At 40.4% G+C, this 23,481-nt stretch overlaps 1 protein-coding gene across 5 annotated transcripts in view; it reads left to right on the top strand.

Annotated features, from left to right (window-relative positions):
- Nucleotides 1-11,634: 11,634 nt before the first annotated feature.
- MPDZ (multiple PDZ domain crumbs cell polarity complex component) overlaps nt 11,635-23,481 on the top strand; it is a 171,358-nt gene continuing 159,511 nt past the window's right edge. For 2 of the 5 annotated variants that reach the window (XM_032634997.1, XM_032634998.1), the window contains exon 1: nt 11,635-11,944. The gene's annotated coding sequence lies outside the window, so the exon portion shown is untranslated. The remainder of the gene's footprint in view (nt 11,945-23,481) is intronic. The other 3 variants (XM_032635000.1, XM_032635003.1, XM_032635002.1) reach the window with 2 other exon arrangements.

The raw sequence follows: 23,481 nt of genomic DNA, 5'->3' as shown, positions 1-23,481 counted from the left end.
CACAATCCCCTCACCCAGGTGTTGATCCCAAGGGCGTTCTCCAATATAACTTATGCTTTCCAGGGTATCTGAATGATAGCAAAATGTACAAATTTACATTTTACTTTGGTTGTTGGGCTGGTGTTGGTGTTGATTACAGTGGTGCGTGTAGTGGAGGTGATTGTGGAAATGGTAGTGGTTGTGGTGTTGGAAGCAGCAGAAGTGGTGGTAGGAAAGTGTTGACGGTACAGTCCTTGCTGTAAGTAGTATGTGTAAGTTTTGGAAGATCGTCAGTGGGGACCTGAGAAGTCTGGAAATCAGAGATAACAGAGAACTAGTTGTAGAGATGGCTTTCAGTTAGGAACTAGGCCAGTTTTATAGGCAACAAATAGATTCTGTGCACATGATTAAAGGAAACCAGATTTTTGGTGAAAACTGTTATGAACATGGCCATAGAGAGGTAGTAATACTCCTGAACTTTTTGTATGTACATATCACCCCCGTGTTTGTAGTCATCTCTCTGTGGTAGGCTCACTCTTTGCCTCAGAACCCTAAGTTTGGACTTGGCTAAAGGCTTCAAGCTCACTGCACTTGACCTCAAAAAGAAAGGAGAAAGAAGGACTGGTCCTGAAAAGATAATTTCCCTCTGCTTTTTTGGTCTTTGAGGTTTATAAAATTGATGATGTTCTCCATCTTAAAGCCCTTCAACAGCCCTCTTATGCCCTTAGAGAAATGCTAATGAGAACCTCCCCTGTATGGACACTATAGCCACATTGCTGTCATCCATTCCCACCTGCCTTCCCCTTTGGAATATGAGTGTCTTGGGAGTAGGACCTACGTAGTCTGTTTCTGTGAGGATCTCAGTGCCTGGCTCTTACCAGGTACTCAGTTCTCATTTACTAAAGAATGAGTGGCAGCTATCCCCTTATCACCCAACCCCTACTGTGTTCAAGGATATTCGTTACTTAATGAAAGTGAAACAACAGAGCAGAGGGTATAAATCTGCCTTAAATGAAATGAGGCATAAGACCCTCTTTTCTGCTCTTGTTTGGTGAGCTAGTACCAGATTTCTCTGAGCTCTAAATCCTACTGGTCTTTAGAGTGAACACAGAACAGTTCTTACTCAATCTAGTTCTTCTTTCTCCTTTCTCAAGTTTACCCGATATATCTAAGCAAAAATCCCTTAATAATCATTCAGTGAACCTGCCTGCTACACATACATAATTATCATATAATACATATTTCCACCTATAAGCCAATTAATCTTTTAAAATTTTCTTATTCTAGAAATACTAAATAGTATACTAAATGTACTGAATATTATTCATGTAAGCTCTGTCTTCCATGTTGTCATTCATGTTATACGTAATCCAATTGCAACATAAGATAAAAAAAACCCTCAAAATTTAATTGATGTCAAATATAAGCAAACCCATACTTGTTGAGTAAACCAGAACAAGTTTTTTTCAATCATTAAACTGTTTCACAGAGATACAGAGCCAAAATTCAGAAAATATTATGAAGAAGCAAAATCTTGTAAAGTTGAAATATCGCAAATATTCCCTTGAGATAATGTTACTGATGGGTTAGTTTGCTCTTGACAAATTTTTCACCTTGCCCTTTTCAATTTTGCAGTCTCATTTCTGAACTAAGATTACTAGGAATGTTCCATGTTCATTCATATTATAAATTTTTTTTAGAGAATATAATCTCTATGTTCATTAAATACATCATCCTCTGGAAACAAAGATAAGACCTTTCCGAGGTGAATTATTTAGTCTACAGATAATTTAAATCCTTCACTTTATCCACAGATAAATATTTTTTAAATTTCAGTTATCATTACCACGCTGAGAAGATTAAGAACTAATAGTGAGGGCTTCCCTGGTGGCGCAGTGGTTGAGAGTCCGCCTGCCGATGCAGGGGACATGGGTTCGTGCCCCGGTCCGGGAAGATCCCACATGCCGTGGAGCGGCTGGGCCCGTGAGCCGTGGCCGCTGAGCCTGCGCGTCCGGAGCCTGTGCTCCGCAACGGGAGAGGCCACAACAGCCAGAGGCCCGCGTACTGCATAAAAACAAAACAAAACAAAACAAAACAAAAACTAATAGTGAGAAGGCAAAGGCTTTAAAACAAATGGATGATAATAGATAATATAGATGCAGCATATAGTTGTTGTTTTTTTAACATCTTTATTGGAGTATAATTGCTTTACAATGGTGTGTTAGTTTCTGCTTTATAGCAAAGTGAATCAGCTATACATATACATATATCCCCATATCTCTTCCCTCTTGCATCTCCCTCCCTCCCACCCTCCCTATCCCACCAGCATATAGTTTTAAAGTGTTTCACTTTTCTCTTCTCCTCTTTATTAGTGTTTTTCAGCCAGTTTCCAACTTCTTCTAAGTAAGCAGTATTTTTAAGCTATAAATGACAAAGCAGATCTTATAACTCACTTAATATCTTATTATGAATTAACTTGATATGTGGCCCCTGGCTGACATTGCATTTTTAAAGGGAAATTGGGGAGGAGAAATACATCTCAAAGCCACTACTGCTACTGCTTTTATGTATTTTCCTCTAAAATATAGATTCTATAAAATCTGCCTATGTTGCTGCTTGTAAAAAAGTTGCAAATAACTTCAGATTCTTCTAAAAGAAAAAATATACTACAAATTTCATTTGGATTATCTTTTGGATTATCTAAAATTCTTGATTTCCATAAGTTAAAGTATATAATTTAAAAATTCTTCTATCAGGTGAGAAAAGTCATGAGAATTTTGAGAAAAAAATAGTAGTGAGATGGTGCCAGTTATTAAAACATATTATAAATCTATAACAATTAGAACAATTGATATTGATGCAAGAAATGAGGCAAATGGGACATGATTCAGCAACAGATACTGTAAGATGTGACTCTAATATGGGATAACAGAATCAGTACTGATGTCAACTAGGACATTTCTGTTGTTTTGGAACTTTGATGAAGTCCCAATCTCAGGGCCCAAGAGATACCTGATCTACATATTCTAAACAAAAGAAGTAGACACATTCCCCATGGCAGTTACTAAGAACGGCAACGCAAATCCTGACACGTTTCACCTATCATCCACTTTCAGGCTGTGAGGTAGGAGTTCAAAGGAGGGTTTTTCAGAGTGAGGCTTTCTTTGGAGAAAATCGTACACGTGATAGAAAATACTACACGTTTCTCTTTCATTGCTCATACTGGGCAAAGTCTTGCTTCTTCAGCATCTCCCCAGATAAGTGAGGGGAGCTTCAAGAGAATTACTCACCAAGTCTGGTTTGTTTGATAGAGGGGAGGTATTTCCTCACACAGGCTGGATGCTGCTGAGCTGTGAAAACTGAGGTCTTGCCTGGTGCAGCTGTTAAAACAGAGTGTGATGAGAAAATATTTAGAGGAAATTGATCGGGTCCTCTGTAGTATGGGGAGCACACAGATGACAGTCTGATTCTCCCCTAGAAAAATTTGAATGTAATAGGCTGTCTTAAATTGCTTGAGGTCGCAGGTCCAAGACAAATTTACAGATTTGGATGGACTGGGTTTTTCTGTGATGCCATAAAGACACCTTGGAAGATAGTGGTTCTAGACTAGCGCCATTTTGAAATGCATCCTCCAAAGAACTTCCTTCCTTGATGAATGGACCCTAAGAGGAGGAAGCTGTGTGGGGTATACCAGGAAAGCAGGAGTTGAATGGGAGTCTTAGGAGGTCAGCAGGAATGTACATCGTTTCTAAAATGGGCAGAGGTCCAGGGAGCCAGAGTGGAGGAGGTCTTCAAATAGCTCACTAAATCACCCCTAACTGCCACAGAGAGAGTTTTCAACATCTAGCCAAGTAAAAAGATACTTTTCCTCCTTTTCGTCTGATTCCCAGCTTCTTAGCCTTAACTTGGAAGAGCCAGAAATCAGCAGCAAGTGAATGGAGAGGAAGTAGTGAATAAAACCAAAACCATCCAACTCAACCTTGGAGCAAAGAGGAGATACTTTAAATTGAATGTAAGGTGAATTTTTAAAACATTTATTTGGTTGGGAATTTTTAGTAGTCAAAAATAAGGGCTATTCACTAATACCCAAAATTTGCTGTAAAAGCAACTGGTTGCATGGTGGTTTTAAAATATATCTGCAAATGCTTTGACACTCTTCCTATCAAGAGATAGAGTCTCTGTCCCCTCTCCTTGTACCTGGTGAGCCTTTATGACTGTTGTGATGACTGAATCATGGCAGAAGCTGCCCTGGGTGACTTCTGGGGCTAAATCAGATAGGGAATGCAGCTGACCTGTGGCTTCTATTGGGCACTTACTCTGGGAGCCTTCAGCTATCATGGAAGAAGTTTGGCCATTCTGAGGCCATCATGTGGAGAGGCTACATGCAGAGATCATATTGAGAGAGACAGCAAGGCAGAGAGAGAGGCTCATCGACCACAGGGCTGCATCAGGAGAGGTGAGTGAAGTGAATGTGGTATTCACCTTAGCACAAAATTTAAGGGGGAGGGGTACCAAAAAAACCTAATAATCAAGGTAAATCAGATTTTAATGCAATATCAAAAAAAATAAAAGTCAAGGTAAATGATGAATAAAACATCAACATTTTAAATAAAGACAAGATCAGTATTCCTGATTGCTCCTTTTGCCCTCAACTTCAATATGGCTCAGCAAGGCACCATTACTCATCTGATTAACTAGAAAGGACCCAAGGCAACTTTCTGGAAATATCTGACATCTTGGTTCTCTGGTGTTTATGTAATTGTCAAAATGGATTGAAATGCACGCTTGAGATCTGTACATTTTATTGTTTGTAATTATACTACTCTCTATATGTGTATAAGTATTTTGAATTGTGAATAGTCATGTGATCTAATTCAATCTAAGGAGCGTTGAAGGCATGCTGCGGAGGTTTGGGGGACAGAAATTTACTTAGTTTTTAAAAGCGAGCAAGTGCATTGGATGGCCTGTGGACAGCACTCTGTATGAATGTGACAGCTGGGACTGCCATGGCTACCTAGATGCCAGCCTGAATATGAAGCTGACACATGGAGATGGGTGGAGCTGAAAGAATCAGAGAGAAATAGGCTCGAAGCCCTGACTGAACTACACCTGATCACTGGGTTTCCTCTGGACTTTTCTGTTACATAAACCAGCATCCGTTTTATTTAAAAGCCAGTTTGTATTGGGTTTTCTATCACAAATTCAGAGAGACAAGGAGAGAAAGCAATAAAGAGAATTGGGAGGCAGGAAGAGCTAGGGGTGAGCAGAAGTCATGAGTCAGCAGAAGTAACGTACATAGCCTTGTAGACAGGGCTTACCACCTCCCAGGCACTGTACTGTCATGGGGTGAAAGACAGAAAATGAGTCAGACAATATCTCTGCTCTTGTGGAACTTACATTCTAGCTGGGAATGGGAGACAGGAAGGGGGACAGCAACCATTTTGGATAGTGATAAAAACTTTAAAGAAAATAATACAGGGTTATGTGGAATGGAAGAGGCTACTGCTTTTGTTGGAGCACCCAGAGAAGCCTTCTCCACGGAGGTGACATTTGACCTGTGATCTGAACGAGGAGGAGATGCGAGCTGTCTGAAGCTCTGAAGAAAAATCTTTCCAGGTAAAGATATAGCAGCACATTCCTGGAAGACAAGAAACAGATCAAAGAGTAGAAACTCCCTAAGAACTTTAATGTGCATATAAATCACCTGGAGATCTGGTTAAACTGAAGATTCAGATTCAGTATTCTGGGGTGATGACTCAGATTCTGCATTTCTAACAAGCTCCCAAGCAATGCAAATGTTTCTGGTTTATGGACCATACTGGGAGTAACAAGGCCCTGCAGAATTGCTCCCCAAAGTATGGACTATAGCCTGGTTCACAAAGACTTTGAAAGTTTCTTTTAATATCTTTATAGCAATTTAACATTGATACAACATCCATGCATGTAATCACTTTTCTAGTAATCCATTTTAAGTGCATTGGTCACTGATAGATTGCAAGTTTAAAACACAAAATTTGACCCTGCACAGATAGTTTGAAAAGCACTGCCCTAGAGCCTAGAGTGTTACAGCTGGAGGGAACTGAACTAACTACTAAAACTATAAAGAAGCAGGAAACAATGAAATGTACAGCGTATAATAGAGAATAGAAATAAATGTCATGTGGAAAACATGGGGATCGGTACAGTTAACAGTACCATCACTGCCACTACCGCATTTGTGCATAAACACAGATAGGCAGACAGACAGACAGACAGACAGACAGACAGACACACACACACACACACACACACACACACAAAACACGGCTTCCATACAGGACTCCTGGCAGCCACGCGTCTATTATCTATTTCTCAGATAAACATCCAGAAATGTCCTCTCTAAACATATCAATGTCTATGAGCCAGGATTTCCTCCTTCTGGAATTTAGGGTCTCCTAAGTGTTGTTCCCTCAGAAGTGAAGCGCATGGGTCAACAATGTTTCCAGTGTGTGCAGAGCTTAGAACTGTTCATTGCCTCTTTATTAAATGGATCAGAACATTAAGGATCACCAGACTTTCAAGGAACCAATTTAAACAAATATTCTGAGAAGAAGATGGAAAGCAAGGTTAATAAGGACAGGGCTACACTGAATCATAATTATGGTAAAATTGCAGAGACTCAGTGAAAACCTACCTGGTCTCTAGAGCTACATCCTCTGAAACGAGCTTACATTTTCTCTGCGCGTTTGTGGTATAACCAGAAAGATGTCACATTTCTCAGTGAGTTTCACCTATGGAATAGTCTCATCTTCCTTATATTCCTAACTATTCTTTAACAACTCTCACTAACTGAGGTAATCTCAGTGTGTTCCTAGAAAGTTAAAAGTACCTGTCTAAAACACTGTGAATGGCTTAATATGTTTATTTCATCAGTTTGAATGCTTTCAGTTGTAAATAACAGAAGACACAATTCACACTAGTTTAAGAACTAAAGGAGACTTATTGGCTCATATAAATGGAAGTACAAGAGAGGGTGTGGGCTTCAGGTAATGTGTGATCCAATGACGCAGTGGCAGTCTTGAAAACTCAATTTTTCTTCTCTGTTCTTTCTGCCATCACAAAGGAGGGGTATTATCTAAAAATTATTATGTGACTTGAACAAGTTCTTCTCATTATCATTATTGCTTATTTGTCTTGACTTTTGCTTGGGCAATGGACTTATACCCTCATAGTATACATGATGCAGAAGAAATATTTTTCAGGAGAGAGATTCCAAAATGTTATTCTAGCTTGTATAAACTTGAGTTGGAGATTATTTGGATGTGTTCCACCCAAAAAATAACTACGTCCTATTGCTTTCTCCTAAGATTTCCTCACTGCACCAGAATTCTGTGGGTACATAAGTAAATGAAGTCAAGGTCGGATGGTCATGACCTCCCAATGCCCTTTCTTTCTTCCTCAGAGAAATGAGACCCAGTCAGACACACTGTATGTTTCAGTGCCTCTATTCTATAAACAGTTTGTTATATGAAGAGAGACAGATTACTCTACATGTTTTCAAGAGATATAATTTTTACATTTTTCACATGCCTGGCATTCTCTCTCAGTCATTCCTTCCTCCTAATGGATTTCTTGTAGACACAAATATATTTATTATCCTAACATTCTTTTCTTTCTTCTTCATCTCTTTTCAAGCTTGTCTGTTTTCAACGGAGAAAAAAGTTAAAGATTCTTTAAAATGGTCTATTTTTTTTCTAATATTGAAGAAACTGAAAAAAAAGTATCCAAACTCCTTTCTTTTATTTTAGAAACTAGAGGCCGTTTGAAACCATAAAGTCAGTCAGCCAACACTGATAGAATATAAAAACCTTTCTGCAAACTATAATAAATAAAAATGCATATCTGTTATACATTAGTTAACCCTTAGGCAGGAGGAGATGTAGACACATCAAGTAGTTTGCATTTAAATGAAGCATTATCAGTAAGAGTCACAGCTGGTTAAAGGTTTGGACATAATCCATTGTCCCACAGTTAGAATTCCTCCAAAGTCATTTAGTCCTGGGGAAAGAATCTGGTTCATACACAGTGCTGACCTGTGAGCCCTGTAGTGACACCTACCAATTGAGGGAGGAACTGGCCCACTGTTAGGAGAGCAGAACAAAGACTGTGTTGCCTGGTAGGCAACTTTGTAACTTGATGGATCAAACTTGGAATTTCTAGGATCTATCTTTAATAGCAGACATTAAAGGTTTTGAGTAGACAAGTTGGGTCTTTCACCAGTATTAGAGTTTTATGTACTCAGTTGATATTTGTACTTGTTAAATTATAATAAAAAATAATTCTAGCCAATCCTGGAAGTCCTCAAAACTTTTCCCTTACAAAAATGGTCTGAACATTACTCAAATTTGAGAAAAAAAATTGCTGTGCCGAATGCCTCCCTGGGAATACAGCTGGGATGCAGACAACGTTCCTCATTCCTCCATCTTCAGATCCCGGAGCCTGTGCTTGACAGGAAATAGAAAGGATTATTAACCTGTACCCATGGAGTGAGTTTCAACCCACCCCATAGACAAGAGCAACTCTACTTTATCCTCTATATACTTGGGCTTTCTCTGTAAGATTTTATTTTAATTAAAAAACATTTTTTTTAAACCAGTGCAATATACCACACTGCCTTGTCACTCTAGAAAGTCTTGGGTCCTCTGGGTGAGAACAAGCAGAAGAGAATGGAGCAGTAATGATACAGGTTTACTTCAAAAGGAGATGCTCCTGAGTGGAATCATCCCAGTTCTGGGTAATTTTATGGAAGAAGTAACGTAGGCAAAATGCCTTTTTGACTTCTGATGTATTACCATTTAAGATGGGCATGTACAATTTGCTTTGCTAAATGAGACCAGAACAGTAGTATCTTTTTAACCCACGCTTTGTTTTAATCTCATTTGTAAACTTGCAACAAACCAAGTTATTAAATCCTTTAAGCTGGGCTCTTTTCCTATGGTTCAATAGAATAAATGCCATTTTACCTTTCAACACCCTTAGAATACTTTCAGTAACTAGTTATGGAATCATTCTCCTATTCTTATTCTACCAGCTAGCATTTCATGCACTTACTTCCTTTGCATCTGAGAATGACCAGATTTGGAAATGGACAAATGGAAGAGCTTTGCTATTCAAAGAGGAGGAATCCTCTGGAATTTCTAAGCAATAAGAGAATACTCTCCAAATGGGATGCCTGGAGATGACTCTATGGCAAGAACAAAAAAGTTATGTAGAGAAATCATTCATTCTTGCATTCACGTATTCGTCCCATGTCAACTGAACACTGATAAGGTATGAAACATTTTGCTGGGCTCTGAGGATGATCTGGTGAAGTGGGCCCTGCTCTTGAGTAGTTTATGGTCTAAGTGGGAAGAGAAACATTGCATATGTAGCTAAATGTATAATTTCAAAGTAGGATGAATACTGTGAAGCAAAAGTACAGATGAGAATGTATCTCAGTGGGTTTATCCTAACTTGTGGGAATCATGGAGTAATGTCCATAGCTGTGCCATTCACTGAAACACTGAACTGTGAAAGATGGCCAGGCCTGAGCAAATATCATGGTTCCATTCTGGGTAATCTAGGTTTGAGACAGGCATATGGGGAAGTCAAATAAACTCAGATAGATGGAGAAGTCTGCATTGAAGATAACAGCTTAGGAATCCTTAACCAATAAATGATAAACTAGAGGTGAGAATGAACTCACTTAGGGATAGAGTTGAAAAGAGGGCCTATCACTAAGTCTTGAGGAATTCCATTTAAAGATTAGGGAGAGATTAGTTGGCAAAGAATATCAAAGAGTGGTCTGAAGACAGAGGCAGAGCAACTTTGCAGCTAATAAAGGTGAAGATTCTGGGTCCTTCTCTTGCTTGGGAGGAGCCCTAGCAACGGGTTTACACGGTCATGTATTTTTGTAAAATTTTCACAGGAAAGATATCTTTGTTTTTCTTTTCTAAAAGCAGAGCCCCAAATTGTATGAGCTTCAGGTCTCACACTTCTGCCCCTAACTAAGAGGAAGGAGCAAAACCAAGAGTGAGTGATTGCCTGGAATTACAAGGGGAGGGGAACAGTACAGGAAGAGAGTGCGACAGTTATGAATGCATTTGAAGAGACAGGAATATGAGGAGAGAAACACATCCGCTGGATTTAGGTAGTGGGAGGTCACTGGTGTCCCTAGCAAGGGCCCGTTCTGTACTATGAAGGGGCAGGAAGCCAGTTGGTTGGTTTCAACAAACAGCTAAGAAGGAGAGGGGAAAAGTGTGGTAGCTGGGGAGAGACAGGTTTGGGAAGTAGCTTATTTGTTTCCTCTCTCTCTCTCCCCGCTCCCTCCCCGCTTCCCTCCCTCCCTCCCTCCCCTTCTCTCCTTCTATTTCTCTTTCTCCTTTTCTGTCTCTTTTTCAGAATGGAGAGACCTGAGAGTGCTGATTGAAAGGTTATGCAACATAGAGATGTGTTGAAGAGACAACGAACGGAAAAGATAAGGTAAATGAGTTTTTCCTTTATCCTTTCTTAACTTTCATTTTCAAAAGACCCAGAGGAAATGAATATCCATAGACTATGAAGAAATCTACTCCATGTTTTTGTTTCCCCGTGGGAAAATCTATACCAATTCATATGTTTATAAAAGAGCAAGCGTCCTTAGGCTGAAGACACTCTCTTCAGCCCAGGGCACTGAGCTGACTACTCAACTCCTAGTCATTTACAGGCAAATGTTCTATTTTGCAGCTTTCTGAAAATATCCATTTAAAAACGTAAACCACTTTCCCTCTGAAGTCTTGTATATTTTATAAACTGTGTTTCCCCTTAAATAGTTGGTGAATATTGTAGAAATACAAATCGGTTTTTTAAGACAAACCAAATTTACAAGTCTGCTAAAGAAAAACAGACCTTTAATTCAGGATATTAAAATAAATTCTTTAAATATTTTAATTGGGCTTCTGAGTATCCTTTGATGTATACTTTAATATTAGACTTATGTATTGAAAAAGGGAGCAATTTTCCTCCCCAGAGAATATTCCTGGGACTCAGGGAATTGAGAATATCAGAAAGAAAATCTTAAATGGCACAGAATAGAAATGTTTTTCCTGGCACCGTGTAATTCTGAACCCTTCCTCCACTTTTTGTTTGTTTATTTTTTAGTTGGATCATGTCTGAGAATGGACATTGATGCGCTAAAAGTTACTTTCTAGAAAGTTAGATTAGCCCCGCCCCAGGCATCCTCATTAAAGTGCTTCTCATCACGTTAATGAGCTACCAGAGAGCAATCCGTATTAAAAAAAAAAAAAAAAAGGTCCTCAAAACTAGAAATAGAGGCTACCGGTTCCCGCAGGTTACCAGATTCAGCAAATAAAAATACAGGCTGCCCAGGTAAATCCGAATTTCAGATAAACAAAGAATTTTTTAGTGTATATCCTAAACGTTGCATGGGACAGACTTGTCCAAATTACTGCTTTTTTATTTGACCTTGACATTTAAGGGGGCTTTTCTCCAGTAACCGTGCGGAACCCACTCTCCACATCCCCGCCGAGCGCCCGCGGAGCTAGTTTAAACCCCGGGGCCTGCCGGCTGGGCCGCGCCCCCTGATTGGCCGAGGCGCGCCAGCCGCCCTGCCGGCCGAAGGCGTCACGCAGCCCTGGCAGCCCGGGCCCAGCCGCCGCAGCCGCCTCCGCGGCAGCCCCGGTCGGCGCAAGTGCGGCGCGCGCAGGGGGAGGGGGCGCGGCGGAGCGCGAGGCTGGCGTCGGGCCGCCGGCGGCCGGGCAGGATTAAGTTTCTCGGTCGAGCGGGAGCGTCAGTGCGCGTTCCTCCCGAAGCTCCTCGCCGGGACGTTACTTCAGGACAGAAGAGAGCGAGCGTGGGCGAGGCGAGGCTCCCAGTGTCCCCGGCGACCCCAGCTCCCCAACCCTCCGTTCCTTTCGCGTTCCCGCCGGCGGCGGCCGCCGCAAATAGGGTAAGCAGCGGCGGGGCCCGGGCCAGAAGGCCGGCGCGCCCCCGTGCCCTGCGCGCGCACCGGCCGGGAAGGTGCGCGGCCGCCCGGGGCTTGGCGCGCGGGGCTGGCGGGCGGCCCACCCTGCGCGTCCCGGCGCTACCGGGAAGCAGCTGCTCCTCTGTTGAAAACGATGGGGTCTGGAAGTTTCCTTTGCGACTCGCCGGGTCCCCAAGCGGTCGTCCCGGTTCTTTCAGCCACTTCTCCCCTCCTTTTGCTCTTGTTGATTCTAAGAGGTTGAAAAGTTTCGTCTTTTTGTTCGCCAGGAGAGGCATAGTAAGGGTGCTGAGGAGGCGGACCCCGGGCCTGGCACGCGGGCCGGGCGCAGCGGGGCGCGGGCGCCTGTTGCTGTCTGCTGCGGTGGCCGCGCCCCGGGTCGTACGCCCACTCTATCGTTACGCGGGGGTGGGGAGACGCGCCCCAGACTGGCGTCTCTCGCCTCGGCTGCGGGACACCCAGAGCGCGCGGCTCACTGGTATCCGCCCCCACTTTTCATCCCTCTCCCTGACGCCAGTGCCCTTTCGTCAGCGTCCGCGTTGGTGGGAGTGTTTTGCTCCCGCCTCCCCCTTTATCCCCCCACTCCGCGGCGATGGGGCGCCTTTGTCCGCAGTTTCGCAGCCCCGGGATGCCGGATGTTTGTAGGGAAGCGCTGTTCCGAAGAGTGTGTGTGTGTGTGTGTGTGTGTGTGTTTTGTGTTTCAGCGGTGGCGATGGTGTAAATTCTTGCTGCGTTCTTTTGCAGAGGCACAAAGGCTGGGCTATTCTTTCCTGCCGATCGCGTGGAAATTCATGCTGGGACTGCGGAGAGGGGGAGGGGCCGCTGCTGCTCTGTGTCCAGGGGCGAGTAGGGGCCGGTGGGAAGTCTCCGTCTATCTCAGCAGCTGCGGCTGCCGAGGTTGCTCTGCTGGGGCGGAATCCGGGTTTGGACGCTGCGGGTTTTGGGCGGAGTGGGTGCGGGTGGCGGCTAGTGTTTCAGAGGTGTCATCAGATAAGAGGACCTTGACTTCACCAACCTAGAAGGAAGACTCTCCAAATTCTTTTGGTGTCGAGAGGGGAATAATCTGAAAAGTGGCCAGACTCTTGTCATCCAGCCTTGTTGGACAGCTGTGGCGTAAACATCCCGTTTGTTTTCCGTAGGCATTCCTCATTTAGGTTGCCTTTCACAGAATAAGTAACACCTAATCTGAAACATTTATGAAGTGATGGAGTGGGTTTCAGGGTTACATGTTGCATTTGGGTATAGGGAGCTACAATGAACTTTTTGTAGGAGTCGCATCATCTAAATTTGTAAAATATATGCTTTAGCCCCGGTAGAATTTAGGTGAATGACTGCATTTAAAACCCAACAAAACTTGGAAGTTTCTTGGCTTGAATTCTAATGCAGTGCACCTGTGCCTTTGCCTGAGGGAGGAGCTGAGAGGGTTTAGAGGGTGGTGGGAATAATCTTGTCAGGGATGCCCAGATTTCCTGCTTGCTGATGGGCTAGTTTACAATTATCTAGACTGGACTCTATCCCCCACTGCCCCCTCACTCCCCCCTCCCATCTCAGAGTTCACATTAGGGTCCTTAAAAGCAGAGGTCTGTAAACTTAAGGGCCAAGGGCCAAATCTCTCTGCTGCAGCCTGTTTTTTTCTCTACGGTTTAAGAGCTAGGGATGGTTTGTACATTTTTTAATGGTTGAAAACAAAATCAAAAGAATAATATTGCATGACATGTGAAAAATATATGAAGATCAAATGTCAGTGCACATAGTTTTATTGGTGCACAGCCACTCTCATTCTTATTGTCTGTGATTCTTTCTTGCTCTTTGTGGCTGCTTTCGCAGCAGCAGTGGCAGATTTGAGTAGTTGCATAGTTGAGACAGAGATGGAGAGCCTTCAAAGTCTGAAAAATTTACTGTCTTACTCTACAGAAATAGTTGCCAATCAAGACTAGGCTTCAAAAGTATTGCTTACATACTCCCTCATGTAATGAGCATATTGTTTAATTTCACTGCCTTTTAGCCCCTGTTTCTGGTGTTCTGTGAATTGGCAGACTGTTCCCCAGTAGGCAGACGAATTAATGTGTTGGATTTCTCATTTCCATGTTTCACTCTCAAAAAGTTTTCTTAACCTTTTGGTATTTTTTTAAGGATCTAGGCTGAAGTGGGGTTTGTGATTAGCAGAAATTATATATTTAGCTATTTTAAGTTCAATATATAGCTGTATCTCAGGGTGCTCTGCAGTGAGTTCTGGTGACTTCTAGCTGCTCTGTTATCTGAGCAGCTTTGAGAATTATAGTTCTGCTTATTTAGCTAGACAGAGGCAGGGGTTCGGGGTTGTCATAAGTTCCTTTCCACAGGCAGGTTGTCACTTAGGCAGAGCTAGTTTGGGGAGCCCCTTGACTCTTCATCACTCATCTTGCCTACGTCATTTGCAAAAAACAAACAAAACAATTGATGAAGTTTGTCTCAACACATTACTACTAGGTTGCTCAGACGCTTACCATAACTCTTATGTGTGTTCCCTCCTTTTCCTTGGCTCCTTTCAGTATTTCTTTTCCCCTCTCTTGTTTCTGGTTTCCTTTCTCCATTTAACACACTCCTTCATTTCATCACGTGAGCCCCCTGACTGTTGTTGCTAGGGGAGAGATTATGTCAGTTTTTATTGTACTCCAAATTCCTATCATATATACAATGCCCTGTTTGGCGGCTGAAGTCCTCTTTGCGTCTCAGATACTTTTTTTTTGTATATCTTTATTGGAGTATAATTGCTTTACAATGTTGTGTTAGTTTCTACTGTATAAAAAAGTAAATCAGCTATGAGTATACATATATCCCCATATCCCCTCTTGAGCCTCCCTCCCACTCTCCCTATCCCACCCCTCTAGTTCATCACAAAGCATCGAGCAGATCTCCCCATGTTTTGCAGCTGCTTCTCACTAGCTATCTATTTTATTTTTGGTAGTGTATGTATGTCAGTGCTGCTCTCTCACTTCATCCCAGCTTCCCCTTCCCCTGCTGTGTCAAGTCCTTTCTTTACATCTGCGTCTTTATTGCTGCCCTGCCACTAGGTTCATCAGTACCGTTTTTTTAAGATTCCATATATGTGCGTTAGCATACGATATTTGTTTTTCTCTTTCTGACTTACTTCACTCTGTATGACAGACTCTAGGTCCATCCACCTAACCACAAGTAACTCAATTTCATTCCTTTTTATGGCTGAGTAACATTCCATTGTATATATGTGCCACATCTTTATCCATTCATCTGTCGATGGACATTTAGGTTGCTTCCATGTCCTGGCTATTGTAAACAGTGTTGCAGTGAACACTGGGGTATGTGTATCTTTTTGAATTATGGTTTTCTCAGGGTATATGCCCAGTAGTGGGATTGCTGGGTTGTATGGTAGTTCTCTTTTTAGTTTTTTAAGGAACCTCCATACTGTTCTCCATAGTGGCTGTATCAGTTTGCATTGCCACCAACAGTGCAAGAGGGTTCCCTTTTCTCCACACCCTCTCCAGCATTTATTGTGTGTAGATTTTTTGATGATGGCCATTCTGACTGGTGTGAGGTGATACCTCATTGTAGTTTTGATTTGCATTTCTCTAATGATTAGTGATGTTGAGCATCCTTTCATGTGTTTGTTGGAAATCTGTATATCCTCGTTGGAGAAATGTCTGTTTTATGTCTTCTGCCCGTTTTTGGATTGGGTTGTTTTTTTTTTTGATACTGAGCTTCATGAGCTGCTTGTATATTTTGGGGATTAATTCTTTGTCAGTTGCTTCGTTTGCAAATATTTTCTCCCATTCTGAGGGTTGTCTTTTAGTCTTGTTTATGGTTTCCTTTGCTGTGCAAAAGCTTTGAAGTTTCATTAGGTCCCAATTGTTTATTTTTGTTTTTATTTCCATTTCTCTAGGAGGTGGGTCAAAAAGGATCTTGCTGTGATTGATGTCATAGAGTGTTCTGCCTATGTTTTCCTCTAAGAGTTTGATAGTGTCTGGCCTTACATTTAAGTCTTTAATCCATTTTGAGTTTATTTTTGTGTATGGTGTTAGGGAGTGTTCTAATTTCATTCTTTTACATGTAGCTGTCCAGTTTTCCCAGCAGCACTTATTGAAGAGGCTGTCTTTTCTCCATTGTATATTCTTGCCTCTTTTGTCAAAGATAAGGTGACCATATGTGTGTAGGTTTATCTCTGGGCTTTCTGTCGCATTCCATTGGTCTATATTTCTGTTTTTGTGCCAGTACCATACTGTCTTGATTATTACGGTAGCTTTGTAGCATAGTCTGAAGTCAGGGAGCCTTGTTCCTTCAGCTCTGTTTTTCTTTCTCAAGATTGCTTTGGCTATCAGGGTCTTACGTGTTTCCATACAAATTGTAATTTTTTTGGTTCTAGTTCTGTGAAAAATGCCATTGGTAATTTGATAGGGATTACACTGAATCTGTAGATTGCTTTGGGTAATATAGTCATTGTCACAATGTTGGTTCTTCCAGTCCAAGAACATGATATATCTTTCCATCTGTTTGTATTGTCTTTGATTTCTTTCATCAGTGTCTTACAGTTTTCTGCATATAGGTCTTTTGACTCCTTAGGTAGGTTTATTCCTAGGTATTTTATTCTTTTTGTTGCAGTGGTAAATGGGAGTGTTTCCTTGATTTCTCTTTCAGATTTTTCATCATTAGTGTATAGGAGTGCAAGAGATTTCTGTGCATTAATTTTGTATCTTGCTACTTTACAAATTCATTGATTAACTGTAGTAGTTTTCTGGTGGCATCTTTAGGATTTCTTGGTGTAGTTCATTTATCTTTTAAATGCATATATATGGTGAGGGAGTAGAGGCTCTCCCCAGAGTTTACTGTATCTGTGCAAGGCTTGGTGCTTGGAGACATTGATGGAAATCCTTGAAATGTAATTTTGCATTGATCAGGCCTTTAGCCTTTAGCTGATGTGGTGGAGAGGCTCTGCTTTACAAACAAAGAAATGGACCCATTGTCTAGGGTTCAGATTAAGGGATTTAGAAGCTGGGGAGTAACAGTTGCCTGGAAGATCCTGTCCTGAGTTAAGAGCAGATTAATAGATTTGATTCAGGTTGAGTTGCAGGTTGGTTCCCTTTTGTATACGCACAAAGTACTCTGTGCTTTTCACAAAATATCTTCGGGCACAGTTGACATCTTGGGTTGGAAATGTCCCTATATATGCTAGAGCAAATGACACATCTATCAGCAAAAGCTTCTATGATTCAGAGTAAAGAAGCAAACAACTTCCTGTAGAATTCAGGACTGCTTGATGGTGCATGTGAATGATGATAATGTCACCAGTTATATTTCCCAAACAGTTATATGTGCTCTTAAAACACGTTTGGCCTAAAGTAGGAATTCATTTGATATTGTTACATTGTTACATACATTATCAACCCCATATTTATAACAAGAAAGGTATTAGTTTTTCTTGTAAATTAGTTTCCTGCTTAAAAGAGCATCACTATAAATACAGTTGGGAAATTATGTTTAATATGATAAAGTTAATGTACTATAATTAAATAATTATAGTGGGGTTCCACATGGGTGAATAAGAATAAGGAGATGAACTATTTCTAGATAGAGAAAACTGATACCATTGCCTTCCTGTGAAACACTTGCCAAGAAGATCTGAGGTAGTTATTCATTGAGTAGATGGTAATAGATGGATTAGGAGGTATGTTGAATTGGGTTAGGCACTGGGGAGACACCAAATAAATACTGTTGGAAGCTTACTGTCTTATTTGGAAAAATAGACACACAGAGGAAAGAACAAAAAGGCTTTACATGTAGTAAAAGTTACAGTGATTAAAGAAGTTAGACATCAGCATTGGGTTGCTTGCTGGCAACTTGTAGATGGTTGAGGGCCCACCCCAGTGACCTCATTTAACCTTAATTACCTCTTTAAAGACCCTCTCTCCAAATATAGTCATATTCTGAGGTACTGGGGGTTAGGACTTCAACATATGACTTTGGGGAGGAAACAATTCATAAATTCTTACAGAGACTGTAAGGCTCTCACAGACTGTAGGTTATAAATGGGTGAGACCTTGAAGAATTGCACTGGCTTCAGGGTAAGGGAGGGAGGTCCTGTAGGAGGCTATTGTGGTGGTATACCTAAGCTGTATTGTGGTAATTTGATGTTTGGAAAGAAAGGGAAACTACTATGTGAGGAAAAAGTTATTTTGTCTTTGGCCTGAGGCCACTTGTTTTCTTTCTTCTGGTGTTCACTCGAAAATTGGCCCTTCGTTTTTGTAGACAGAGCATTCGTTTTCTTTTCAAGCATTTCATAAAAGCATCAATTTTCTTAAAATATTTCTTCTATCTCTCACAAAATGAGTAAAACATTAAATTTGCAAAGATGAAATATTAGTGTTGTAAACATCTCACGATGGTTTTGGAGTGTGATTAAAACAGTAAAATTTATAATTTAAATTATACTGACCTAAAAACTGTGTGTATATCCTATGCATGTTTTATGGTCAGATATTTGGCATAGTCTTTTTTCCCCAGAAATATCTTCCCCTTTTTGGAAAAATATAATTTAAAAAGTAATTCATATCCTATATATCATAAAGTAACAAAAAACTTTTTGAAAAGTTGAAATTATATTTGTTAGAGAAGTGTTAAAGCAGTTCTTCCAAATTTGGACAGCTGAGTTAAAAAAAAAAAAGGTAAAACAAGGCTTAAATTCTTGCTTTTTTTCTTCTTGCCTGTGGTGGTTAAATTTGTTTGGTCGAGGGAATTCTTGTCTTTATCCTCCTGTTGGCTTTATTTAGATCTGCAAAATCAACATTCATTGTTATTTTCTTGTAAACCACTCTACCTCCGGATCTAGGGTGCCATAACTAAATGCAGGAGGGGAAAGTGAAAGAGAAAACACTTGTATGAAAGGAAAAGACAGAAATATCAGCTACTAGACAACAAAAACTCAAGGAAAAACCTATTTAGTTTGTGTTGATGGTTTAATGTTGATAGTATGAATACCTTTTGGGATACTTTTTTTTTTTTTTGCGGTACGCGGGCCTCTCACTGTTGTGGCCTCTCCCGTTGCGGTGCACAGGCTCCGGACGCGCAGGCTCAGCGGCCATGGCTCACGGGCCCAGCCGCTCCACGGCATGTGGGATCTTCCCGGACCGGGGCACGAACCTGTGTCCCCTGCATCGGCAGGTGGACTCTCAACCACTGTGCCACGAGGGAAGCCCCTGGGATACTTTTCATTTACTCTATTGCTTATGTTTTAAAACTATAGTTATAGTAAAATACGTAAGGTAATTCTTTCTTTTAGTAACTTTTTTTGATGATAAAAAAGCACGTTTAAAAAATATGGACAACATGAGCTTCCCTGGTGGTGCAGTGGTTGAGAGTCCGCCTGCCGATGCAGGGGACACGGGTTCGTGCTCCAGTCTGGGAAGATCTTACATGCCGTGGAGCGGCTGGGCCTGTGAGCCATGGCTGTTGAGCCTGCACGTCCGGAGCCTGTGCTCCGCAACGGGAGAGGCCACAACAGTGACAGGCCCACGTACCACAAAACAAAACAAAACAAAATACATATATATATATATATATATATATATATATATATATATATATATATATAGACACACACACACACAACATAAACAATTGCAAAGAAGCAGAAAAACTTAGCTGCAATTCTGTCACCTAGGTACTATCACTCCCCAAAGAAAACAAGTATTTTGTGAAACGAGAATGCTTAACTTATTTTGATATACAAATGAACAAATACAGCCATTGGTCAGTAGTTTTCAGTAATTGCCCTTTCTCTCAGTGAGGATAAAATGATTTGAGATTATTAAACATCCATACGTTTGAACTGACATTAATTGCACCTGTTTGAACCAATGTCTCTTGACTCTTTGAGGAGGTACAATATGCCTAACTACCATATGGCACACAGGACACCAGTGGAGAATGCATTTGTAATTCTTGATCTGGGCTTGAAATTAAATGTTCCATAGACCTATAGTTAATTTTGCAGTAACTTTACATTATGTATTGATAATTAGGTGGTCCCTAGCATGCCTTGCTTCAGGGAACGTGCTGAAGAAAATGGTCATGGGAGTCTGTTATCCTGTGCTTATAAGACATCACTACTAACAAAACTGTGATGACAGAACCATAAATATTAAAGATTATTTTACAGTTTAAAAGATCTTCTCTGATCTATACAAGGTATGCCCAGCTTCTCTTATATTTTGCTAGCACCCCTCCCAAACAGGTCCTGTTTGTCTAAGGCATTACTGGATAAAGTTAAAGAAGGTTTAGACCAGATGTTCCCATTTTCTTCCCCCAGTCTTTCAAGGGTATTTCATTTTAATAAGTCAGGCATGAAGTCTGCCTCTGGGCAACATTTATTTCCTGCTGTAGCGCTGGAGGGGCCTCAACTATAGGATTCAGTGGAGTTTTGCCTGACACCCTCTCCCTCCTTTCTACCACATTCACGGTTTTCCTGGGACTAGTGAATGTAGTCATCCTGTTCCGGTTGAGAAAAGTACAGCACTGGAATGTCTCTTTATACTATAAACTTTGCAGAATGTACATATATACATATATCTATCTATATTAATAGCCCCCGGGCCTGGATTATTGCCCCCTAGGCAGTGCTATTAAGTTCAGTGAACATCTGTTGGATGCTCAACTCAGGACGTTTAGGCTTCCCCCTTCTCTCAGGGAGGGGAGAGGGCTTGTTTAAGTATTTTACTGAGGTATAATTTATAGTTCACATATGACAAACTGCACATATTGAAAGTGTACAGTTTGTTGAATTTGGACCCTTGTGAAACCAGCCTCGCAATCAAGACAGTGAACATATCCATCCCCCGCAGATTTTCCTCATGCCCCTTTGTAATCCTTTCTTGCCTCTCCTACTTCCCTATCTCAAAGTAACCACTGATCTGCTTTTTGTCACTATAGTTTGCATTCTCTAGAGCTTTAAATAAATGGAATCATACAGTGTGTTCTTTTTGTCTGACTGCTTCACCGTGTATTTTAGGATTCATCCTTGTTGCCTGTACTCGTCGTTTATTACTGTTTATTAATGAGAAATAGTTCATTTTATGGATATACCATTCAGAGTTTTTGAAACAGTTTTAGAATTCTCCTATACTTCATCCATTGTCTTGTAGTGTACTTGTTCTTGGATTCAACTATGTTGTGTCAGACTTTTGCATTTGACAGTTTTATTCAGTCTTCTTAAATTCATGCCCCTTTTGGATCAACATAAAATTTAAGTACCCTTATTTACTGTTTACATGAAGTTCAAAAATACGTAAATCATATTTTATTAAAAAAAAAACTGGCAATTGTAAAATAGGGAGATTTAAATTTTTCAAAATTTTGAAAATATCAGGTGATTTTTTTAAAGTCACGTGAGCGTTGAGGTTTTCCACAAGCTTTTGTATACTACGTTGTGAAGTCAGTTTCAATATTGAGCCCAAAACTTTATTTCCAGATTGCTTGCCTAATTCTCCTGACCCACGTGCATATTTTTCGTAGTTCTTATAATTTTTGGTAGATTTATTGTTCACTTCTTATGACAACTTTATGTGGCAGTCCTATAGTGATTTGGATAACAAGGGAGTAATTTGGCACCTGAATTATACACATAATTGCCATTCATTATATGTTACACCTAAGATCATCAGACATACCAAGAACTGGAGAAAGGATGGTCATTATATTATGAAAACATGTTATTCTTACTGGGGTCATTCAGGTTTTTCAGGCCATTTTTAACATTTTTGTGTTTGTCTCTACTCTCTGATCACTTGATTGAAATTGAGTGGCTAAACAATAAAAAAAACCCACAAACCCCAAAGCAGCAACACCATTTAAAGCAGATGTGCTGTCTGGATTATTACAGAAGTAAAAGTTGGTTTATAATCTTAATTCTAAAAGTCCTTTGAGTACCATAGTAAAATACAGTTAATGCATGTAGTTAAATAGTAGATATGTTAATTAAGAAGCAAATAGTCATGTTTATTGAAAGAGAATGAGACCTTTTAAATTGTTTTCAGAGGCGAAGTACCAAGTGGTCAAGATGGCCTTAGTGAGTCCTATAGACTTACATAGGGTGACTAAATAGTGTAGACTATTACAGTTATCTCTGAATTAGTAATTAGGGGATTGAGTTGGTCCATGCTTATTTATCCTATGTGGGTAAGATTTGTGTTTGGGTAGATTCATATTAATTCAGACTTCTTTAACTAATTTTCCCTTCTCTGAGCAACTTGGAATCTTGCCAGCACAATATAAGTTGTTATGTCTTTGGCTGACTTTCCTCATTGTATCCTCAGGAGTGTACACTACCACTGCTTGATGAGCTTATAAGCTGATTTAGACAGTGACATCTCTTTGCTTTCAGAGGGATACAGAGTTCTCTCTAATGAGTCTTTAGTACAGATTATGAAAAACACTACTTTTATTATTGTGGAGAAATTTTAATTTCTTCTTGAATGTTTGCATATTCAGTTAATGGAAGATCCAGAGGTGAATTTGTTTTGGTTTAGTGTGGAGGTAAATAAGAGAGCATCATGGCTGATTTATATTTTTTAGATGTATTCTCCTCCGTGTATGTAGATATTATTTCATCGTGGAGCTTGCTGGAGTATTTTGATTCCACTGGAATTAAAAAATTTTTTTTATGGCTCTTTAACTTTTAAAGTAATATTTTTCTACAGTGTCATTTTATTATTATCCTATTATAAGGTTAGTCAGCTTTTTTCTTTGTTTTTTTAAAATATCTTTATTGTAGTATAATTGCTTTACAATGTTGTGTTAGTTTCTGCTATATAACAAAGTGAATCAGCTATACATATACATATATCCCCATATCTCCTCCCTCTTGCGTCTCCCTCCCACCCTCGCTATCCCACCCCTCTAGGTAGACACAAAGCACTGAGCTGATCTCCCAGTGCTATGCGGCTGCTTCCCACTAGCTATCTATTTTACATTTGGTAGTGTGTGTATATATATATATATATATATATATATATATATATATATATATACACACACCAATGCCACTCTCTCACTTCGTCCCAGCTTACCCTTCGCCCTCCCTGTGTCCTCAAGTCCATTCTCTACATCTGTGTCTTTATTCCTGTCCTGTCCCTAGGTTCTCCAGAACCTTTTTTTTTTAGATTCCGTATATATTTGTTAGCATACAGTATTTGTTTTTCTCTTTCTGACTTACTTCACTCCATATGACAGACTCTAGGTCCATCCACCTCACTACAAATAACTCAATTTCTTTTCTTTTTAAGGCTGAGTAATATTCCATTGTATATATGTGCCACATCTTTATCCATTCATCTGTCGATGGACATTTAGGTTGCTTCCATGTCCTGGTTATTGTAAATAGTGCTGCAGTGAACATTGTGGTTTATGACTCTTTTTGAATTATGGTTTTCTCAGGGTATATGCCCAGTAGTGGGATTGCTGGGTCGTATGGTAGTTCTCTTTTTAGTTTTTTAAGGAAC

This window comes from Phocoena sinus, chromosome 6 (genome assembly GCF_008692025.1).
Source record: "Phocoena sinus isolate mPhoSin1 chromosome 6, mPhoSin1.pri, whole genome shotgun sequence".
Classification (NCBI taxonomy): Eukaryota; Metazoa; Chordata; class Mammalia; order Artiodactyla; family Phocoenidae; genus Phocoena; species Phocoena sinus.
Note: the sequence above shows the minus strand (reverse complement) of the source record. Positions and strands in the feature narration are given on the sequence as shown.